This window comes from Hyla sarda, chromosome 13 (assembly GCF_029499605.1).
Source record: "Hyla sarda isolate aHylSar1 chromosome 13, aHylSar1.hap1, whole genome shotgun sequence".
Taxonomy (NCBI): Eukaryota; Metazoa; Chordata; class Amphibia; order Anura; family Hylidae; genus Hyla; species Hyla sarda.
This window is the reverse complement of record NC_079201.1, coordinates 10257021-10271724: the sequence shown is the minus strand read 5'-3', so window position 1 is coordinate 10271724 and position 14704 is coordinate 10257021. Positions and strand designations below refer to the sequence as shown.

Here is a 14704-nt window from a genome sequence, read left to right as displayed (position 1 = left end):
GATTCGAAAGGTCTGGACTGACATAGTTAACCAGATAAATTCAATGTGCTCTAGTAGTCTCTCAGAATAAATCCTATTATTGCTAATCCACCTAAAATGTTTGCCCATCAAAGAATAACCTTCTGACTGCCACCTATGCATGAGAGCAAGGAACCTGATGTCACCAATGAACACCAGTTGGACACCAATTCCTTTGCTCCCGTGCACTGCTACACATTTTTTTTTGGTTAACTGCTATAGTGATGCTCCACTGATGAAGCTGGATATACTTCAGTGGAAAGGTGTTTGCTTAGAGACTTGGTGGCAACTTTTTTCTATTTATTTATCTAATCTTTTGCTACCGTTTTGTGGATTCTGGTGTTGCTAGGGCCAGCTAAGTGAAGTGTAGAGACAAGTTTACGGGATCATGTATCTTTTTCTGTTGTATCTTTTGTAGCTGTAACATGTCTGAGCTGCAGCAATGGTTCCAGTCTCCATTCCCTGTGGCCAGCAATGTGGTGCGTTGTCATCAGTGATGAGATCAGTCCCAGCCAATCAGAAAGTGAGAGCACCGGGCCAATCAGCTGTGGTGCTGGTGCTTAATTCCCTTTACTAGCATTCCTTATTTTCCTGCATTCCTGTTGTTGTTTTGATCTCCTGTGACCTGACCTTTGCTTGTGATTTGACCATTTGCCTGTCTGCTGAGTTTGATCCGCACCACTTTCTAGGTCTGCACCTTTGCTTCACACAAAGACCTCCAAAGAAACCACAGGATCAAGCCGGCGCGTGGAACTCGTGTATAGTCAAAAGGTTTATTTCCCACAATTTCGCTGAAAACCGCTTCATCAGGCATATATATAAATATATGCCTGATGAAGCGGTCTTCCGCAAAACCCGTTGCATTGTGTGTAATAAACCTTTGACTCTACACGAGTTCCACGTGCCTGCTTGATCCTGTGGTTTCTTTGGAGGTCTTTGTGTGTTTGCTGTTTTATCCCAGGAGCAGCTGCTGGATCCCAGATACAGTGGTCCCTCAACATACGATGGTAATCCGTTCCAAATGAACCATCATTTGTTGAAACCTTCGTATGTTGAGGGATCCGTGCAATGTAAAGTATAGGAGGTAATACTCACGTGTCCCCGCCGCTCCGGACCCGTCACCGCTGCCCTGGATGTCGCCCTCCATCGCTGTCGCCGCGTCCCCGGGGTGTCCCCGTCGCTCCCGAATGTCTCTGCTGCCCGGGATCCTCGCTCTCCGTCGCCGCCATCATGTCGCTACGCACGCCGCTCCTATTGGATGACGGGACGGCGTGCGCGACGACGTGATGACATTGAAGGGGAGCGCCGACCTAGCAGGGGACCCCAAAGAGGACGCGCTGGACCCCCGAGGACATGTAAGTGATCGTCAGGGCACACGGCGCACCGTAAACGGCTATCCGGCAGCAGCTGAAGCAGTCTTTATGCGATGGCCCCAACATACAAAAGCATCGTTTGTTGATGCTGCCTTCAACATGCGATGGCCTCTGAGAGGCCATCATATCTTGAAATGATCATATGACGGGGCCATCGTAGGTCGGGGGGTCACTGTACTTCTATCTCCACTACCTTAACCATTGTTGTACGTGACTCAGTACAACCACCGTTGGTGAGCACCAGAACAATTTTTCCTTCCCCCATTTTTATCTATGTTATCACACTGTGGAGCGCTTTCCTTTGTTTAAGCTGCACCTTTGCTTGTCCTGGTTTGTTTTCTGTCGGATTTTGTATTTTGCTGCCCTCTTGACTCTGACTCCTGGTTTGTTCCCATTTACTTTTTGCTGTTTTTGTACTGTATTTGTCTGTGTTACTCACCTGGACTGTTTGACGCCTCTTGACGCCCATGCACTTAGTCCAGCATAGGGACCATCGCCCAGTTGGGGGCCACCATTTAGAGCTGATCATCCAAGTAGACAGGGAGAGTGATCGGGGCAAACACTAGTCTGCACTCATCCCTACTAAGAGTAATGTAAGAGTAACTATGTTTATTACCGTTTCACAAAAGATAGCCAGAAGAAAGTAGGCATTGAGTACATTTTATAAAGCAAACAACTTTATATAGAGGGCATAATAAAACCCATGAATCAGAGACTACCAGGCGTGGCGTTTTCTGAGGACATTTCTAAGTTTACATGATACATGTTCTTCTTTTTTCAAATATTTTATGTTTAGTTTCTCGTTCCTCTTATTTTACCGAAAGAAAGCATTTGTGTTATTCCCTTGCCAAGCAAACTTATCCCTATCCAGATTTTACAGACACACTTTAGCAAGCCAGGAATTTAAATTGGAACGTGTCAACAGGATGGGATTCAATGTTTTGCATGCTCAAGTGGCCATTAGACAAGATGAAGATGGTGATTCATGATTATACCATTGTGTATGGGCTGAGCAAAGAGTTGTGTATGAGCACCTTTTCAGCGGCTACAATAAAGAAAGGCATCTGCTTTAAGTGCGTTCCCCTCGAGGATCATATGTAGGGTACGTCCTCTGACACAGATTTTTTGAGCCAAGACTTTTTCTCTCATCGGACTGCTGAATGCCATCTGGACCTGAAGAAAAATGATTTCAGATGAGAAAAGAAAATCGCTGTGCAGCTCTCCCTAGTGAGAAGCGCTAAGCAAAAGTTCATACAGAGAGCGCTTCTCCGGGGATATACCATTACAGAGAAGGGAACATTCCGAAAATGGATGGTATGGTCCTTTTTATAGCAGCACAGCAAAAGATTAGGCATGCTTTAACAGATACCTAACTAAACGTTAGGGATGATTATGGAAGATTAAAGGGGTATTCCAGGAAAAAACTTTTTTCTATATATCAACTGGCTCCAGAAAGTTGAACAGATATGTAAATTAATATTAAAGAAAAAGAATAAGTGCAGCTCACAATTAATACACTAATCCGAGGTTAGATTGGGTAGGCACCTATACCCTAGGTGCAAAAGGAGAAATATCTATAGCGAAAATATTTACCCAAAACCTCAAGGAAAGTGTATAGAAAATTATAATGAATGGAATAGACCGTGCTTCAATTAACAGTAATATTTATTATAATATCACATCAATTATATAGAAAAGATTAAGATGATCCCCTCACAGGGCCCTATGGGGGGATCGAACAATAAAATAAAATACACTAAAATAATTCCTGATGCCTCTAATGTGCGTTCATATAGCAGATAAAATATATCTTAACAATATAAGATTCCTTGTAAAGGTGTGAGTATAATAAATCACAAAAAACTGTACTTTCAAAGAGGATGAATGGTAATTAGTATGAATGGCAGTTATTATGGAACAGTGTTGCAATATTATCCTTCTGGTATAAAAATATCAGAATTGCGGTAATTCACCAAGCAGAGATGTTATAAGTTCAGATGTTAAAAGTTCCAGCAGAGTTAGATGTGGTAAAAAGTCTGTGGACTAGAATGCCGGTATTAGTCTGCGCTGGCAGGCGCTGACTAGAGATATTGCCGGTGGTAGTGGCAGCTGGTCTGGGCAGCACCGGACCCGTTATGTTAAGCTGCCCGTCTGTATGCACAGGATTGTAAAAGCGCTTTAGGGGTAGAAATGATGCGCTCACCGGTATCTGATGTTTAGACAGTCCACGTTAAGATCTGATCAGGGGCAAGGGCTGTTTGCCGGTTCTCTGATGTACTCCAGTAGTTGGCCTCGTGGAGTTGGCGTGTGACGTCACTTGGAGCTCTGCTGGGACAACGGCCTCACCGGAGTGGAGATGGAAATGGAATAGGAGCAGTAGATGTTGACTGCAAAGATCCTCTGCAAGGTATATTAGGCAAAACTGCAACTGTCAGTTATAAAGTCGCACATAAGGATGGCATCTACTTCCTAGACGCGTTTCAGGGTACATTCCTACTGAAGAAAGGGTCGACATTTCAGTACCCTGAAACGCGTCTAGGAAGTAGACGCCAGCCAACGGCTGTCCGGGCATGCTGGGAGTTGTAGTTTTGCAACATCTGCAGGTCCGCAGGTTGAAGACCACTGGTAGAGGAAGTTGTACTCACGTGTCCCCGCCGCTCCGGACCGTCACCGCTCGTCACCGCTGCCCTGGATGCCGACCAGGGCAGGATCTCCGACCCTCCGGCAAGGCCTCTGCTTCCCCGGCATCTTCTCTCTCCGTCGCGGCCATCACGTCGTTACCCACGCCGCACCTATTGGATGACAGGACGGCGTGCGCAGTGATGTGATGACGACGATGGAGAGCGCCGACGATGCAGTGGATCCCGAAGAGGACGCGCCGGAGCCCCGAGGACAGGTAGGAGACCATCACCAGACCACACGGGGCACCGTAAATGGCTATCCAGTGGCAGCTGAAGCAGTCTGCGCTGCCGGATAGCCGTTTATGCAATGGCCCCGACATACAAAGCATCGTATGTTGATGCTGCCTCTGAGAGGCCATCGTATGTTGAAATGCTCGTATGTCGGGGCCATCGTAGGTCGGGGGGTCACTGTATATGAAACACAGCAATGATCCATTACCGTGTCAACCGTCATACACATCGGAGGAGATTTATCATTGCTTTTAGAGCATTTTTTATGGCTATGTTTTGGCGCACTTCAGGAGCAAGCAGCATATTTAGCGACTTTTATGCAGTACTTTTTTAGGCGCAAAGCTACACGACCTACCAGTAGGCGTGAGAATAATTTCTACTTTCCACAATTCAACCTTTAACTTCTTGTGGACGACAGCGTCCCACTCCCCTTCTATGACATGTGATCAGGAGCTGAGTGCGGGTCATAGCTGGGTGGTCCTGGCTGCTATCTGCCACCAGGACCCATCTCTAATTCCAGACATCACCAATCATAGTGATGCCCGGCTTTAACCCCTTAGACACCGCAATCAAATTTGATTGTAGCGCCTAAAATGCAAGTAAAAATGTCCCGGCAGCTCTGTGAAAGTAATTAAAAACACCTAACCTGCCAAATTCAGGACCCGGGAAAGTGTCTACTTCCCTCCCTCACAAGCGTCTAGAAAAAGTGTATGTGGTAGAGCCTTTCCCACCACAGCAGAGCTGCGCAAAATTCATCATCCTGCTGCACCTTCTTGATAAATAAGATACACGCCAGTCAAACCCACCACCCAAATAAACGTGGGAAAATAGCTCTACCGTAGACATTCTTTGATAAATCTGGGTCATCGTATGTTACTACATGACGTGTGTGTTGGTTTCTGTGCAAAATTCTTCATCCTGCTGCACCTTCTTGATAAATAAGATGCACGCTAGTCAAACCCATTTTAGGAACTGTCCAGAGTAAAAGCCAATCCCCATAGCAAACCTCTCCTGCTCCGGACAGTTTCTGACATGGACAGAGGTGTCAGCAGAGAGCTCTGTGGTCAGACAGAAAGGAAATTCAAAAAGAAAAGAACTTCCTCTGTAGCATACAGCTGCTAATAAGTACTGAAAGGATTAAGTTCTTTTAATAGAAGTAATTTACAAATCTGTTTAACTTTCTGCCACCACTTGATTTAAAAAAAATTGTTTACCCCTTTAACCATTTCTATGCCTGTTGAGGACATTTCCGAGACAAGTTATTACCAATTAAACAGTTTCTAAAGTAGAAAACATACATTGTATAGCTAAGATGTGTATGGATCAGTGGAAAACACAGTTCTCTCGGCTGCATGTATTAATCCACAAATCCTTCTTCTTCTATCACCATCTGTTCTGTGTTTTCCGCTTAGACAATGTATTATCTCCATAGACTGGTGTGAGTGAATATTTAGAGGTTATTATTTTTTTGACTCTTAAGCCTGTATTCTAAACTAATGTAAAGACTGTTATACCTTCAAACACAATTCTACAATTTACTGAATGATACATTATATAATGTTTTTACCTTGTACTAATCCTAAGTTACAGTTTGTATTACAGATCCACACTGCATTCACAATTTTGAAAGACTTCAGAGCTGAAGTTTTTACCAGTATTGTCCTGTAGTGTTGAGCAGCATAGGCCATATTCGGATTCGCGATATTTCGCGAATATATGGACGAATATTTGTCATATATTCGCAAAATTTGCATATTCGCAGCCTTTTTTTTTTTTTACTATGAGGAGAAACAAAGTTCATCAGCTCACCCCCAATTACGCTCAGTGTTCACGCCCGGACAGGTGCAACCCAGCAGCGAGACAGACCAGAAATAGAAGGATGAGTCCAGCGCAGACTTCGTGCAAATAATTACTTCTTTATTCAGGTACCAACGACAACAGGATAAAAGTGACGCTTTCAGCCAGACAGACTAGCCTTACTCATACAGTATGAGTAAGGCTAGTCTATCTGGCTGAAACGCGTCACTTTTATCCTGTTGTCGTTGGTACCTGAATAAAGAAGTCATTATTTGCACAAAATCTGCGCTGGACTCATCCTTCTATTTTTATTTATTTTTTACTATGGGCCATAAAATTTGCATGCGCATTCACCATAAAATTTGCCTGCGCAATATCGCGTGATAAGAGCTAAAAGAAGAGAGGGATCAATATGCGCAAAAATTTGCATATGTGCATATTCGCATATGCAAATTTTCGGGCGACCGCCAGTCTGACACGATAACTAGTATTGGAGCCTTGTTTACACCACAAGCTGGAAGCAGGGAGGGAATATGCGATATTCACGATAAATATTCGCATTGTGAATATTCGCTCCCAACACTATTGTCCTGGATTATTTGCGTAGGATGTAACAGTATGTTAGCCAGACATCCAATAAAGAGAAACAGTCTAATGTCGGTACTGCCACTAGGATTCAAATGGCGCACTGTAATGGCACAACAACTGGTACTCACGGACCCTCCGCCGGGGAATAGCTCATCCGGAATAGCAGAGCCAAAATCACAAAGGAAGATAGGGAGGCACACGAGTCTTCAGCGGTGAATTTATTCAGGAATAGGTCATACAGCAATGCCTGGCCCTAGGCCAGGCATTGCTGTATGACCTATTCCTAAATAAATTCACCGCTTCAGACTCAAGTGCCTCCGTATCTTCCTTTGTGATGTTAGCCAGACATTCCTGCAAAGGTGTAATGGACTTGACAGGGACCACATATTTAATACCTGTACATGGCTGCTTCCAATGTGCGCATGCGCATCACTGTGCAGTCCAGCGCTGTCCTCCTTCTGTGTCAGTGGAACACAGATCAGCGTTCCACGTCAGTATGACGTGGCTGCGCTGCTCGGCATGATGACGCAGATGTGGATCGGCGTGATTCCGGCCGTACTTGCGGCGCATGTGGCATTCCAGAAGTAGGATACACGCTGGCCCCATATATAAACACTGACTTCACACAGCAACATCATCCCCTGAGGAAGGAGCAAAAGCGCGCTCGGGGTCCAGGTGCAAATTCAGCTACCGATATGGGTGAGTGATTACATACCTTTATATTTAGCTACAGGGACAGGATGGGTGATAGTCGTCACAAATCTTGTGAGGAGCACCTGGTCGAGGCAAATTTATGGGGCCATACAACAAAGAAAGATGAAGTCGCACTCACCCATTTCTTTGGCGTGATGAAAACTTTATTCCAACAGAAATGCTGCAGATTACAGGACATACAAATCCATGGCAAGGAGCGAGAGCCGATAAAGCTCTCAGACGCGGACGCTTCTTCCTGCCCAGGTATACCTGTTTTATTTTCTTCTTGTCTATGTTACAAATTTATGGTGCATTGATTGTCTTTCCATATTATAGCCCCAACAGTGCTGACTGAGACATTCAGAAGCGTATGCTCCTGTAACCAATGTCATTGTTATGTTTTAAAATATTTTGGTTGTGAAAGTCTTGAGACAGCTCTTTGCTTTTACCCATCATGAGATGTGTCTTGTGTGACACCTTGGCAATTACGACAGAGTGCTTCCTTGTGTGGGATCACCGGGATAAAATCTCAAGCTGAAATCGTGGATTCTCTCACCTGGTGGGGTTGTGCAGATTCCAGTTTCCCGTCCTCTTCTCTATCTGCTTCATTGACCTTGGCAATTAGACCTTTTTGTAGCCATCAGTTGGGACTGAAAAATTGCACTGATAAGGGGCCGGATTGCTTTTTAATTACTAATAGATTTTAGCTGTTGTCTTGGCTTTCCAAGCCTTCTTGCAACTTCCTTTCTTCAAGTGTTCAATACTTTTTCCCTGTGTCATTGCACATTATTATACATAACGTTATTTTTGAGCCTATTTGTTTTGGTTTCTGGTGAAACGTCATGTCAGTAGCACCTATGGAAATATATCTGAGAAGAATTGTCACATGTTCAAGACTTATTTAACCCACTTTATATGCCTATAAGGCTGTGCTAAAGGCATGACATAAAAGCCGGACGGTTAGTTAGTTACTGGCAGACAATAATGGTACATGGAGTATGTCAAGATAATACAGAAGGTCTAACAATCTAAAAAATAAAAAATAAAGTTTGAAAAATTATGCACATTATTTAAACTGCAGAAAGCAACAGCCGACTTGCTTAAAATAGTAAAAGTTAATTAGTAATTTATATGTAACCTACAATGGTTCTATACAGCTACATCAACGGAGAAATAAAAATGTTATAGCTTTTGGAATGTGTTAACATAAAAGCCTTTTCTTTGTCCTGAAATGTGCGGTCATTGTGCAAAAACTAGTAAAACATAAAACAAACATGTTATCCTGAATAATCCTGCCTGAGAGAATAACTAAAAGACTATTGAAAAGTTTTCTTAACAGAACGGGAACAGTCAACTTAATATTAGCCCTAGTGGCAAGAATGAAAACTGCAAGAAAGAAAATATAATAATAACCATATAATAATAGAAATGTTTAAAATCAGGACATGTTTTGATTACACATTCCCTTTAAGTGCTTAATATACCCATCAAAATCCAAGGGAATTAGCATGGCATTATGGAGGAGAAATCAAAAGAAAATGAAAGAAAAAATACTAAGCACTGAGTTGTGCTGATGGACTTTTAAAGGGTCATCTCATTAAGAGAATACCCTTTCTATATGATCTACTAAGGCAAATGTACATCATAGAGGAGGATCTTCCTTTAGGACCAGAATAGAGAGCTGATTACAAAGAAAAGCCCATGCTCTGGTGTATATTACCAGTCCATTCTGTTTATTCACTGACCGCTATTCCTCTGAATAGCCATCATGTGACTTAGTCCCAGCTGCAAGTATATGGCTGGCTATAGGTTACTGGCTATGAAGTTTGTGACGAATCGAATTTACTCATTACCACTCCTAATAGTCGCAGCGCCGGTTTCAAGGGTTCTTTTTGCCGCACTTTCTACTCACATATCTACAGGACGACTTGGGTCGACTCCTGCAACCCATTGGCTCGACAGCGTCTCTAGGATTGATGGTACCCCATGTTGTTTGGGGTTATATGCCTATTACTACCGTCTTGAGGTGAGCGGCCATCTATAAGCCCCGTGGGGTCATCCCCATATTCTCCCCACCTCCTACATATATATTGGGGTAAAACACGAGGCACCGCCCGTTGGTCTTTCTCTTTTTCTCTTTTATACAGATTATTTTTGTAGAAGGGTGCAGAAGGACAGAAAAAAAATATTTATAATAGTGGGAAAAAAGGAGGCTTTTCAAAAATTCGGTTCAGACATTCCTCGACAAAAGGGTTCGTTCTGAGAGAACTAACGCTAATCCCCAGCTTTGTAATGGACATGTCTATGAGGTTGCTTCTGTTACTAAACCGAAAATAAGTATGAATAAGTCCCATCATTAACTCTTTTATTAAGTGAAAAAAAATCTTCTCTTCCTGTCCTGAAGTAGTGCTGGTCTTCTTTCTGTAAAAAACAAACAAACAATAAAATAAAGAAAATGATAACCAATCATACTTGCCTCTCTAGTGGCTTTTGTGGGCAGAAGTATAAAGTTTGGCAAACAGCCAAAAAAAAACTTTCTGCATCTGTTTGGGAAACCCCTTAGCTGTTGGCAATGGGCAGCAATCCAATGCTTTGTATTGTAGAGTTGGGTTGCTGTGAGTTTGGTGCAATGCTCCTGGATCAGAGAATATATTACAGTAAGCTGGGATACTGTATGTAAGCAGGTTTGGCCATAACAAACTGGTCAATCTTTACCTTCACGCCAAAGTAAACATTTATTAAAGTTCTGACTGAACACAGGATCTATGGGTTTGGTTTGCTTTACTCTAGTGTAAAGTGATGATACAGAAAATGATACAACTTTGTATAAAATTTGCTAAAAACCAGAAAGCTCCTTTAAATGTTATTCATGGTAAGCATACATATTGAACTCAATAAAACTAGTTGCATGTGGGTATCATACTGTACATTAGGGACATTGTGCACAGAGGATATTAAGGTACCAATTCTAAAGAGGTAATAAAAACATAAACAGCTCTCTTATATTACCACTGGATATAATGCATTGATGTCTAAGCCTGGTTTTCAGCATACAGTTGGGTATAGGAATGACTTTTATCACCTAAGCCCTTGCTAATACTGAATGCAGCAGATTTCACACAATGAACATAACACCGAGATCATGTTCCAAGCCTTGGAGATGTGGCTGAGCATCATTTAAGGCATTTTGACAATCCTGAAATGGAACTGTGTTCAGCATAACTATAGAGATAGTAATGTTATCCTGAGGAAAAGATTTAGCGTAAAATACACAGTACAAAAAAATTCAATTGTGATATTTTCTACAACTTTCTTGATTTGCTTCAGTTAAATGATCCGTACAAAAGAACTGTAGAGCCATAGGCAGTTATACAAAACTTCCAAATATGATTGCAATGAATGGATGCCAGCTTTACAGAGAAGGCACTTGGATTTTATTAAAATTTACAATGTGTTGGTGCAAGGTATATTGACGCTTGAGGCAAAAATAACTGCAAATTATACCTCAGCTCCCAAATGTTTTTTTTTTAAGTTATCGTCCCTAAAAGTTGAACTTTAGCTTGGAGGAATGATTAAGCCGGAATAATCTTGCTTTACCTTAACAATTTTTTGAGATTTTAAACATTATATAATATTTCACTGAGATCCAGATAAACTGTAGCTTATTAAAGGGGTATTCCAGGTTTATACGGTCGTGCCCCCTAGTGACATCATGCCACGCCCCCTCCATTCATGTCTATGGGAGAGGGCGTGATGGCCGTCAAGCCCCCTCCTATGGACATGAATGCAGAGGGCGTGGCGTGACATCACTAGGGCATGACTGTGTTGTCACATCCCTGTCTTGGAAGCAGCACCCGACACAGAATGCCGGGGGCTGCACCGAGATCACGGGAGTTCCCAGCAGCGGTCGGTGTTGACATTTGAATCTGTATATCCAATAAATCCACCATTTCAGAGCTATGCTTATAGGTATGTTTAATATTCATCTAATTTTCATTGAGCTCTGTCATGAACTTCTCGAGCCCGGACACTGACCCCTGCCATAAAAATAAAACATCATCTATGTAGTGAATCCAGCACTGCACGTGGTTCACACCCTGTGCCCCATCGTACATGAATACTCCCCTCTCCCAGTACCCTAGGAAGAGGTTGGCGTTCGATGGAGCGCAGGCTGTGCCCATGGCAGTGCCACATCTTTGTAAATAGAAATTATCCCGAAAAGTAAAAAAATTATGAGTGAGAACAAATTCTAACAAAATCAAAAACTAGAGGTTGAAATCCACTACAAATCCATGGGTGCCGTCACATATGTCCAGTTATTCAGCTCAGTTTCCCTCCGGTACTGTAGAAAAGCATCAGAGGGAAACTGATCGTTAAACTGATCCCATTAATTTGAATGGAACAGTTCAGATTAATCCGGTGTCCCAAATTGAGTATGCTCAAAGGGAGAATGAATCCTATGGCCAGAAGTAATAACTGGGTGCCGGACCCATACACAACTGATCATTGAACTGATCCCATTCATTTGGGACACCGAATCACCGAACATGCTAAAAGGTGAAAGTGCATCTTCCAGTATTACCCCGCATGGCCTGCAGTTATAACTGGGGACTGGACCTATACACATCTGATCATTGAACTGATCCCATTTGTTTGAATGGGACAGTTCAGATTAATTCAGCATCTCAAATAGGACATCTGATTCTCCAATCATTGTTTTTTTTAGAGAGTTTAGGAGCAATATGGTGGAGTCTTCTTGACCATCCCAGATAAAGATGAGGTCATCAATATATTGGCAGATTTTCACTAGAAAATGGCTGAAAAGATTGGCTGTTTTTTTATTTTTTTTTAATGGCTCAAAAATCAATGGAAAATTGACATGTCTATTAATTTCTGCACATTTTTTGAGCAGTAAAAACATTGCTTTATGGGCAGTACTTTAAGGGATAAATAACAGTAAAAAAGACACAGTGTAAACAGGTCTTAAAATGGTTTACGAAATAAAAAAAATAAAAAGACTAGAAACAGCACCACTCTTGTCCATAGGCTGTGTTTGGTATAGCAGCCCAGCCAGATACTTATGACCTGCAAAACCCACTTAGCCCAACAACCCCTATTAAGCATGACATTTCATTTTATTTATTTTTTGTAAATGTTCTATTTTCTGGATCTTCAGTGGTACAGAACATCCCTACATGAAGTAGTTTGTGAACTTTTTGCTTCCATGTATTATCTTCTTGTATGGCGTCTTGGATTATATACTTGATAAAGGATGAAAAATAAGTCTATTCATTTTATGAAAAAGGTAATTGGTACATTAACTCTGGTACGGCAGCTTATCTGTTCCAATCCATTATCTGCTTGTTTGAACAGAATCTAAGCAGGAGTATTATAGCCAACAATGGGAAGAGTGAATTAGAATAATTATTTGTCCAAGCTTAATTACGGCTCATCTATCCCAATATCTTTTTTTTTTTTTTTTTTTTTAATTGCATTGTCTAATGTTATTCCAATGTCCACTAATAGAAATGCAACAAAATCCATTAAATAAGATTCATTTCTTTAAATATTTAATTAAATTCTATCATTAAATGCTGAGACGGAGAACATGTAATTTATAATAGGAAACAGTTTCCCCTAATCAATGAGGAATTAGTATTCTGCTCCAGTTCCGCCGCAATCGCCGGGGCTATTTTTAGCACTGACTGACAAGTATAGTTTCCGAGTAGAAAATTATTTGCTATAATATTATCGAATTACACGATGCATTTGTGTATAATAAAAATTTGCGCAGCATTTGCCACGCCATTATTGGACACCATGGCATTCCAAAGTGGCAATAATTGAGAAGTACTGTTATTTATTCTGTGTGGTCTTGATTGTCATTTAACAGAAGGAAAGCTTTGTTAGAGCATTAGTTCCAATTATCTTCATTCACTCGCTATTATAAACCAAATATCCAACTTAACTCCTTAAGGACCATACCAACTAAATTAGCAAAGCTGGGGTGCTAGGAAGAGTCAGGTACTGTCAGGCCCGGAGCATCATAAAAGAGCACTCTGGGTCTGGTGCAGGATATTATTATTAGGCTAAGAAGGTCCAAAATAAATTACCATTTCCAGCCTGGTAGTACTAGGCCCCTGCTGCTTGTTTTTTATTACCTGTTCTCTTATGAAAAATGTGACCCTACAACTTGAGAAAAAAAGTAAATATTTATTTAATTAACTACTTTACTACTAAGCTTGTAAAGTAGTTGAGAAAAACCACAAGACACTATTTTTTTAAAATTATTTTTTATTGAAATAAAAACACCTGGTAGTACTAAGCCCCTGCTGCTTTTTGTCTGGCTGGGCATGAAAAAGGAGCCCCAACAACTTTAAAAAATGTTATTTATTTATTTAAATACTTTAATACTAAGCTTGTTAAGTGATTAAGAAAAACCACAAGGCACCAGTAAACTTTTTTTTTATTGAAATAAAAACACCTCCATACCGCTCATTGATCATTTTAATAAAAAAATAAATAAAAAATACCACCAGTCATCAACGTAGTCCACTTTATGTAGGAATCTGAAAAACATAAAAGTGAAAAAAAAAAAGAGGTTCACCACTATGCACCAGTGTTTAGTCTACAACTGGTGGAGATTCACCACTATGCACCAATGTTGAGTGTATGGCTGGTAACTCCTTGCACACAGTGGGCCGGGTGCTCTGACTTCAAGCCATGGAGTGTAAAACCTGTACATTTGGTGCGGTTAGCTGAATATTTTCTCTTTATTGAAGTCTATGTACCGCTGTGGATGCGCACAAGTCAATGTTACCATATGGTATGGGTGTACATGTCAGACCTGGGGAGAGAGCAATCATTACCTCAAAAGTCATTGCACAGGTGGACCTAAAAATGTTGGCCACTTTTCATGAATAGAAAATAGGTTTGTAGCGATGGGGTTATTCTTAAAGAGATAATTCCATAAGCCACCAAAAAGGGTTTTTTCACGAAAGGTATATTGACTCAATGACCTGGCCAGTAAACCGTCTAAGTCTCAATATATTTTGGAAACCGTTCTATGACAAGACTACCAGAGAGCTGGGAGGATCAGCTTGATGTAGATCAATGGTCTCAGACTGTGGCCCTCCAGATATAGCAAAACTTCAACTCCCAGCATGCCCAGACAGCCATTGGCTGTCTGGGCATGCTGGGAGTTGAAGTTTTACAACATCTGGCAGGCCACAGTTTGAGACCACTGATGTAGAATATAATTTATCCTCAGTGAAGTCTCAACGAATTCTAATCACAACCAAGTAATTGGGATTTTGTGTTGAT

The 14704-nt window shown here is 41.5% G+C and overlaps 1 long non-coding RNA gene across 1 annotated transcript in view; it reads right to left on the bottom strand.

The window, feature by feature from the left end:
- Positions 1–8525: 8525 nt before the first annotated feature.
- Positions 8526–14704, bottom strand: part of LOC130297447 (uncharacterized) — a 45204-nt gene continuing 39025 nt past the window's right edge. Inside the window, exon 3 of the long non-coding RNA XR_008849522.1 lies at positions 8526–9802. This is a non-coding gene — a long non-coding RNA (uncharacterized LOC130297447). The remainder of the gene's footprint in view (positions 9803–14704) is intronic.